Raw genomic sequence first — 9,834 nt, 5'->3', positions numbered from 1 at the left:
GTGTGTGTGTGTGTGTGTACATGAATATGAGTGTGGGCATTGGGAGGTTTGGAATGGCAGCATCACTGACAACACAGAACTGTGGAGTCCAGGTTATTCCAGGCCACCTACAAGCACATCAGCTCCCAGCAATTATCTTGGATTGCAGGAGTTAGGCCATGGATACTAGTGAGGAGCACGCCCAAAGCCACCCCCATATCAGCTCTTTAGAGGCTGCTGTGAGCAAGTGTTTTAAAGTCACTTAAAGAATCACCAGCAAAAGTATTTGCTAAAGGAGATTTATTACAGAAGTAAAAGCATGACAAAGCGTGTTGGCAAGGTTTGCTCTAATAATTAGAGAGTAAACATCTTTAACTAGATGGTTGAAGCAGAGAGAAAAAGCAAACAAAAATCTAAAACCAGTTTAAAACTACCTATGTGAAGGCTGGCAGGAGGCAGGGGAGGGTGGGTGAGAGGGGAGGTGGTAATGCCTTAAGTTTTAGCTCTCATATTTTCCAGATTCTCCACTGCTTTAGTAACTAGCTCTGAACTTCATATCAAGTGTTAGCAAGATCTCTTCACAGTGTAGTTAGACAAAACAATTCTTTTCCAGCCTGAGAATCAAGGAGACTGTTGCAGCTTCAGGGACAAAAAGGCAAATTGAAGAACACAAACCAGGAGGATGGGACTTCATAACCTGAAGCTGTAATTAGACAATGAACCCCAATATGTAAATGGATGAAAACTTATAAAAGTGTGAAAACTCGTGACTGATCATTCATCTTGGGGGTAGCCTCAGCCAGGCTCTTGTACTGCCCAGGGTGTATTCTTGAAGGCCTTTTAATAAACACCTACTTTATTCTTTAACTCTGTCTAGCCTCTGTTCCAGATGGCTTCTTTAGGCATCAGTGGGAGGACAGGGAAGGGTGTGTTGAAAGGAGTGGGAAGAGAAGGGGATAGGAAGAGGAAAGGATGAAGAGAAATGTGCAATCCCCTTGTGTTGGGTCACAAGGTTCAGAGTTTATCCCCATGTTAAACTGGACCCAAACTGGGCCTACAGTTTTTCCAAACACCTAGCAGTACTTAACCTTAACATCACTTAAACCTAATAGCACTTAAACTTGAAGCTCCTAAACTTAAAATACTTAAACTTAACAGAACTTAACATCACTTAATTTCACTTAAACTTAACAGAAATTAAACTTAACAGAGCTTCAAATCAACAGAACTTACATGTAACATCACTTAAATTTAACAGAACCTAACCTTAACAGAACTCAACTAACTCTAAATTCTTCATAACTTAAACCTAATATAATTTAAACTTAACAGAACCTGACATCACTTAAACTTAACAAACTTAAACTTAACAGCACTTAAACCTAACAGGACATAAACTTAACAGCACTTAACAGTATTTAACATTTAATGACACTTAAAAGATAATTTAACTTACTTAGCAATTGAGAGAATTTACTATAGAAATAGAACAGAATATAAAATTTACTCTAGCCTACTTACAGCCCCAACTCTAAAATACTAAGCTAGAGCAACCTTCCTTGTGTATGTGCTCCAGCATTTTCACACTTCCATGCACACAAACATAAGGACTTTGTTCAAGGTATACCTGTGAAACAATCCCTTTGAATTCAGTGCAGTAGTCACTTTGCATGCCTTTGCATCTTTTCAGTGGGCTCAAGGTTGAGCCTTGAGGAGTGGGGTGTGAGCTCAGAAATCATCATTGTTGTTTGGAGCTCGTCCTCCAAATTTGGCAAGCTTGAGTGTTCTGTGGCTCCAGAGAGAGAGAGGCCCCAGTCAGAGGGAGGTGCTGATCACAGCCCCTGAGGAGAGCTCAAGGAGTCTCACTTTGCACCACTGTTTATAATGTCACAAGAGAGGGGGCTTTAGTCAGAGTAGTTTTCCATCCAGACCTCAATTCAGGACAGTAACTTTCTTTGAAAACTCAATAATAAAAATGTTGTCCCACTTGTTTGGTTTTGTTTGGGTTTTTTTCCAGGCAAGAAAAATAAGTTTCCAAGGCTGTTGGTTAAAAAGCTGGAGCTCATTAGACAGCAGCAGTTCCTGGGAACTGACAGATTAGCAGTCTGGTCACCTCTTACCTCTGTGCCTATAAAATAAATGTAACACGCTCCAATTTTAAGTTGATGGAAATTCTTGATCAGGTTACCAAAATAATGTGTTTTTTAAGGATTGTTTTGAATATGATAAAACAATATTATAGGTGAGGAGGTCTGTGCCACAGCAGTGCATGTCTAGCTAGTATACACACTCTAACATGTAGAACTATATTCAACAATAAGAATACAACATAAATCACAAAAACTACAATAAAGTGCAACACTGTCTAGAATTCCTGTTGCAGTTGATGACCACCCAAATCATATGTCCCACTAGTGATGTTCCCACTGCTCTTTCCAAGATAATTTCTGTGCTATGCATCTTTTCTGTACTGTCGTGAATGGTGATTAGGGTCCTGTGTCCACTGCTCCGGGTGCATTCCAGCAGTCGACACAGGTCATCGTGCTGCAGAGATTTTTTTCACTAGTGCACGGTCCATCCCAAAGGGGTTGGGCAGTAAATCTCAACAGTATGTGCAGGTAGATTGCAGTAATTCCTGTGTTGTAACAGGGGCTGGATAATTAAAGTCACATCCCTTGATATTGAGTGCTTATTTCTATAAGATTAATGAGCATTTGTCAGATCACAGTCCACCTATCTAGAGTCCACCTATATAGTTACAAAGGCTTATTCAACATTTCTGTAGTGGAAAAGTTCAAGTGGAAAAAATGTTTAATCAGAGAAATTTTTTATGTACACACAAAGCCATGTGTTCAACTGGATGAGTGAATATTTGCCTGCAAGGAGGTGAATAAATTGCAGGCAGTACCTAAAAGTACAAAACATCATGGGTTCTCTTCATAGAACAGTTTCTTGCCAATATGGGGCAGAGACTCCCTCCCTTATACCCAGTTTACACAGAATGTTTCCAAGTAGGCAGTTTTTGCACATATTGCAAGTCAAGATGTTTGCATTTGGGCAGATGTGGAGTTGTTTCAGCATAACTAGTTACCACCAGTTTATCTGACAGAGGAACAAGGCCACTGGGTCCAATATTAAAAGAAGTGACCAGCTACTAAAATTTAGAAAACATTTGTATGAACGTCTACTTTCAGACTGCCCTAATTCTGCTCCTTTTCATTCTGGCACCCTCCAAGAGCTTCTGGAGCTGTGGAGCCAAGTGGAGGGTCTCCAGGGACTGCTCTGGAGAGTCTATGAGAATCTCTGGGACCAGGAGATAGAGAAGCAGGAGTGGGAAACTACAGCAGCAGCTGGAGGGGCGCCAAAGGGAGCAGCAGGGGCAGGAATGCCAGGGTATAAAACCTCAGTATTTGGGTGGGCTCCATGGAGTTGGACCTGTTGGAATTTCAGATCGATCTGGAGCACAGAAGTTGCAAGTCCACAGTTTTGGCAGATGAGGAGTGGTGGCTGTAGGTAGAGGAGCTGCGGAGGCGGGAGTATGGTGAGGCTGAAGGCTGGGAATGGGTGCTGAGGGAGAGGCTGAAAATCATGATGCCTTGCCTGAGCATGGTGAAAGAGCATCTGTGGGTTCATGTGGGCCATGTCGCCAAGCTCTGGGACTTGGAAATATTCCAGAAAACCCTCCTGGAAGAGCAGAAAGAGTAGCGCTTCTTCAAGCCAGGAACTCAAGAGGAATATCCCTGTGTTCTGCTGCCAGTGGTTCCAAAGCAGTCAGGCTGGCAGCAGGGCTGTGGCACCTGCACTCACCCTCCAAAAGTCTGGGGCTCTAGTGCTGGAGTGGCCCAAAGGTGTCCCACGTGCGTTGAAAGTGCAGCCCAGAGCTCCACTACAACTTCAGCTTCAAAGTGTTCCCACCCAGAGTTTACCAAAGTATTCCAGAAGATTCATCTGCTCATCCAGGCAAACCTGGACAGATATGTGCCTCCACCTAAGGCCAAATGGGAAGTTTTTTCCTCCAGTTTCCTGGAAATCTACAACAAATCTCAGTGGGATATGATGCTGGGAAGGAGGGATTGTGGAATGCAGCTGGAAATCTAACAGACTGGCCGGGGCAGCAACCAGCCCCATGTGCACAACACCATCTGGATGTCCATGATGCAGGAGAAGGTGCTGGATCTCCTGCCATGCACATGAGCCAGGCTTAACAACCACATGCGCCAGCTGTGTGTCCTTGGGGAGCACTGATATCCCCCACAACTGCTCCCTGACCCTGGTGCACCTGACAGGGTCAGAGAGCCTTGACAAAATAGCACCTGGTGGGAACTGGCTGCAGGAAACTCAACCCATAAACTCAAGCCTCAGCGCCCTGAGGCCTGTCGTTGTTGCCTTCTGAAAAAAAAAAAAAAAGAAAAAGGCACATTCTGCAAACTGATGGGGCTTCTACACTACACCCTGTGGCTCAAACTTTGATATGAACTTGGTGATTCCAGGAAATGGAAAAAGAAGAGGAGAGGGAGAGGGACAGAGGGGCAAATAAAATCTGTAAGCTGTCTCTAATGTTGGGGGTAATCTACAATTCTATACAATTTGCAAACCTATTACCAAAATGAAAAACAGAATGATCAACATCAAAAAGACAAGCAAAAGGTGCAACACTTTGTTAAAAATCCTCACTGCTGTTGGCAATGACTGAAATAAAACATCCCACAAGTGGTGTTCCCCCTCTGTCTTCACTTGTTCCATCACTCAGTGGCCGCCTTTCACATTGTAATGAACAGAATCCAACTTCTGTCCTTTGTCTTGTGCTTCCTTCAACAGCTGCCTCAGGTTGTAACGTGGCAGCTTCTTTACCAACATGAGAATCATGCCAACAGGAGCAGGCTGTTAGTCTGGGAAAAGGACATAGTCAGGTTTCAGCAAATGGTGAGAGGTAACTGGAGCTCAATAATTACAGCTGTGACCCTTAATTTGAACTAATTTACGAACACAAATGTTAGATTGATTACTTGCAGGTACAACAAGGTTGTCTACAAGCACAAAATAATAAGGGATTCTCATCAGGATGAATTCTCATCCATTCCATCAGGCCACACTCTATGCTCCAGGGGATAGAATATACCTCCATTATGATTTAATTCTGGCACAATAATTGGCCATATGGTATATACCAAAGGATTGTCTATTACTAAAACAAAACCTGTGACTTTAATGTTAGTGAGGTCTACATTGAAATTGACTAGTTACCACCAACAGTGGAATTTCCTTCTAAATTTAGCTGGGTTATTCCAGGTTAACTTTTGAATTTCAAAGGAAAAATTGTTTTTAATTCCTTTATAATTGCTGCCACAATAAATTGCACCCACAGCTTATAAACAACTAGGGTGCAGAAGGTACTATGGGTGCCAAACTGCTTAGCATAAATAAAAGAAGTGAGGGTCTCCCCTCTGTGGGTCAAGATTGCTCATCCTATTCATGTGTGAGGCAAATTTGGTTCGTGCTGACAATAATCACCCCTGCAAGGAGGATAAGCTGTCCTTCAATGCTTAGCCTGATCTTCAGTAGGATGTGCTGACATCATTCCTAGAACACTAACCTCAGCCAGGTTTGTTAAACAGCTTGGACAAACGACACAAGTCTTCTTCCCCACTCAGAATATGCTTTGTCTCTTTAAACCCAGATGAATTGAATAGTAAGGATCTCTTTGGTCCATCAGGACCATTTTTGGCCTTGACATCCCTCAGGCGGAATCTTGTCTTCCACTTCACAGAGTGGCTCCCACACTGCTGTTCCTGCCTCCCTCACCTTTTCTGGGGCTCAGGGTGATTTCCTGCAATGAGAGTTGTCCTCCACAACCAGGATGCTCTCTGAATTTGAGTTACCAGTTCTGCAAAACAGCACAGGAGTGGTTAAAGGCACAGTGTTGTCATTCAATTTCCTGTAATAAACATGTAAGTCACAACTGTCAGTTCGGCTTTTTCACTGGCCAGACAGGAGAGTTAGAAGGGGAGTGTGACTGAGTGGCCACTCCCTTCTCCAAATCTATTACAACCCTGTAAGTGTGCAAGTACCTGCTGGTTTTGTGCTTGCTAGATTGGCAATAATGGGGACCTCAGCTGTTAGTGGCACCAAATCAGCCAGAATTTCAGAAATCCCAACTTGCTTCACAGCAAACATCCAGGACTGAGATACACCAGCAATCCTTGCATCAGAGCACAGGCGCTGCACAGAGCAAGCACACTGCAGTCTGAATTTCCAAAGTACCACATTTGCCATCAAGCAAACACCAGGTTCTATAATTCAGAACACTGAAACACAAATTTATATTGTGTTCTTTCATTGCAAAGCAAGTAGTCAGCATATTTCCCACACAGGAGCAGTAAATTAAGCTTAGCACTTTGGCAGATAACACTTGCTGTTTACTTTCGTGTTTTTAACTCTTTGCTGTCTGGGACAGAGACTCAGCTTCTCGACATCTCACTGTGTTAATATTGAATGTAGAACTCCTGTTTCTATTAGAAATTTTGTTAGTTGTTAAGGAGAACCAGTTGTAATCTGAATGTCTGAGCCATTATTATGTATTCTTTGATAGATTTCCCCTTGCTAGATTTCAATATCACTTGGTTTGAGGACATAATATCCTGACAAAACAATCACCTGAATTGGAACCTGTACAATGCCAAGTGAATTGGGAACTTGCTTAAGCATCACCTCTACCTTTTCTTCCAGTTTTTGGGGTTTTTTATTCCTCCTTCAATCGTTTCTGCAGCTGCTCAAATTTCAATGACAGTAATAATTCACCTGCTTTCCTCCCCTCAATTTCCTCTCTCAGATCTTGTTTCTTTCTACTGTGGTTATCCAAATTCCCCAATAATTATCTTTCCTTACACTCTGACAAAGCAAGAAGAGTCCTAAAATGATCATTCTCAATCATATATTTGTCAATTTGCATTCTCAGCCTATCTCCTGTCTCTGTCTCAGAAACAAATAATGTCTTTAATACTTCATTCATTGTCAGTTTTATTTTTGGTGAGCCAACTTACATGTTTCCATCTGCTCTTCCCCTGTTCACTAATTAGGGACGGCACGAAATAATTTCCCAGCTCCTGATTAACAACACCAGCCTGTGGAGTCACAGGAATGAAAATTCTCTCGGACACTGTGGAGTTCTAATTCCCGTGTCATCCTGTTTATCCCACCTGTGGCAAGGCAGTGTGACTTTCCTTTTCCCCAGGCATTGTACTTCCTTCTCAAGAACAGCAGCAGGTAATTCATCCAGAATTCCTGAGAAACTCCCTTCTGCACACCTTCCACACACAGCACATTCTGTCGGACACTAGGACCCTGCTGCTTTGTGAGGTCCACATCCCTGCTGCAATTCCAATCTCCGGATTGCTGCTGCTGTAGCCAATTGGCTCCTGAACTGTCTCCCCCTCACATAAAGAGTTTCCCCTCCCTGATTCCCTTTTCCACTTCTCTGTGTGCTTAATGCTCACCTCAAGTGTTTTTGTAGCTGTATCACAAAGTGTTTTATCACATCTATCAAACCTCCGGTCATGGGAAGCATCATATTTGGGTTGGCAACCAGTGACACAGCTGAGGGTTGTCCCAGAACCGACCATCTGTCATTCATCAACTGCAAACCTGCTGCCTCCTGTGCACTCTCCATCACATGATCTGTAGCTGGGGTCTCTATCCCATCCTGGATCATCCCACTCTAAAGGATCCAAACCCTCTAAGTTAAGGACCACAGTTCTCTCTGGTCACCCACCATTAAAAACACTCTTGCCCCTCTCAGCCCTCTGCCTCAGACAACCTGATTCAATCAATTCCATCACTTTCCAAGCACATTCAGTTTCAGATTCCTGTGAGAGTATGCTATGCTTTTCCTGGAACTTTGCTATCTTGGCCACTAAAAAGAGCACAATTTCAGTAACAATTGTCTGGTCCTGACCATCACTAAAGGTTTTTAAATCCTGACATTCCCCCCATGAGATTTTCTCTCTCTCACACACATTCTGAAGCTCTGCCGGAAGCCTGTGGCTAATATGGCCACATTCAGCAGTGAGGAATGCCTCTGCCTGCAGCCTGCACTCCTTTCCACAATCATGCTCAGCAGTGAGCAGCCCCTTCGCTTTCATGGTGACATACCTGTATTTTTGGGTAGTGGTTAAAGCTGCTTCCAAAAGTGCACCCAAAATGTTTCATCTTTCCCCTTTGATAAATTTTGTTCACTTCACTTAACACACCATTTATCTGTTTAAATTCAGCCTCAGGGTTATACCAATTTCCATTTCCCCATTCTCTCAGCTTTAGCAAAACCAGAAGCAGTCAAACACTGACATTTCCTGGACAGTCTTGGCTTTCAGCTGCTCCGATCTCTCCTGGCTGTTAACAGCCACTTTCCAGCACTCTCTACCCAGAAATCACAGATGGAGTGGTAATATCCCAAAGGCATCCCTTCAACAACAGCATAGCATCTGTGATGGCCCACCCTTAACGGGAAGGAAGCCCTAACATTTGTAAATGCCCGTTGGTTGAAAGGCATAGCAAAAGTCAGAGGGTCCACAAACAATTACAAAGTTCTACTAGCAAATTACACACCTGGCATGGAAATTGGTACGGTAGTCCCTGACCTACTACATAAGCGCGCTGCAGTGGGTTTTAGATAAAGGGTAGGGTGAAAGGGAAGAGAGAAATTAAAGAAGGGGGAATGAATTAAAGTGAGAAAAAGAGAAAATAAAGGAAAAATAAATAGGAAAAGAGACAGAGGAAAGGGAAAGGGAAAGGGAAAGGGAAAGGGAAAGGGAAAGGGAAAGGGAAAGGGAAAGGGAAAGAGAGAAAAAGAGAGAAAAAGAGAGAGAAAATGACCTTACCAGCCCTGGTTCCAGCGCTGATCCAGATGATGGGATCTTGGTCCTGGTTTCAGAGTCAATGCCGCTGTCCTGGTCTGGTTGATGAGACGTCCAGAGTTCTGAGGATGCTGCCTGGGCCTTTATAGGCAGGTTTCCCCACCCCAAAGATGGGTTTCCCGCTTTCCATGTAAATTAGGTCTCATGCGCACTCCATTCTTTCAGATCTTTCTGGAAATGGGTTGGAGGGCTCTGGGGTTCTTTGGTGGTCTCAATCCCACGCTATAATCCATGCCCTCTTCCTGCCACCCATTCCTGCGCTTGCGCTGTGCTGTGCTGTGGTTGTTTGTCACAGAAAAATGCCCTATCTCTGCTTGGCCCCCCTTCTGCAGCCAAAACATGATCTTTCTCATGGCCGTGTTAATAACAACAATCCTTGGTTATTCCCAACAATTCTTGTCAGTTATTTCCAGCAGACCTTGGTTTCCTCCACAGCCATCTGCTTATCAGTGTTTGAGATACACATATTACCCCCTTATCCTCAGGGAATTGAGAACTCAAAAAGATCTCACTTTGGACCCTTGTTTAGAGGGTCCCAAAAGAGTGGGCTTTAGCCATGGTACTTTTCTACCCTGGCTACAACTCAAGTTTCTTTGGAAGTTCAGTAACAGAAATATAATTCCCTTAGGTTGTTATTCAGGCAAGAAAAATAAGTTTCCAAGGCTGTTTGTTAAAAAACAGGTCCCCTTTAGACACCTGTTAGCTCCTGGGAACAGGCAGTGTTTCTGATAAGTTCCAGAGAGGTTTAGTCTAGCTGCAGTTTGTCAAGGCCAAAGTTTAATGAGCACTTCTCAGAGTGCAGCCACGGGATGGGGAGAGAGATGCATCCCCACAGTCTCTCCCACAATCATAGCTTCTCTGCATCCCTATAGACAATCTATATGGGCACACAAACACTATGGAAAAGTGGGTCTAGAAAAACAGCACATTAACACAGCTTGGGATT

General features: G+C 43.5%; 1 long non-coding RNA gene across 1 annotated transcript; it reads right to left on the bottom strand.

The window, feature by feature from the left end:
• Nucleotides 1–262: 262 nt before the first annotated feature.
• On the bottom strand, nt 263–9,067 carry LOC132086562 (uncharacterized). The gene is made up of 3 exons (XR_009420424.1): nt 8,853–9,067; nt 5,782–5,863; nt 263–4,868 (listed from the first exon to the last, which is right to left on the bottom strand). It is a non-coding gene; the product is annotated as an uncharacterized LOC132086562 (long non-coding RNA).
• Nucleotides 9,068–9,834: the final 767 nt, after the last annotated feature.

This window comes from Ammospiza nelsoni, chromosome Z (assembly GCF_027579445.1).
Source record: "Ammospiza nelsoni isolate bAmmNel1 chromosome Z, bAmmNel1.pri, whole genome shotgun sequence".
NCBI lineage: Eukaryota > Metazoa > Chordata > Aves > Passeriformes > Passerellidae > Ammospiza > Ammospiza nelsoni.
The sequence above is the reverse complement of the archived record's forward strand: the minus strand, read 5'-3'. Positions and strand labels throughout refer to the sequence as shown.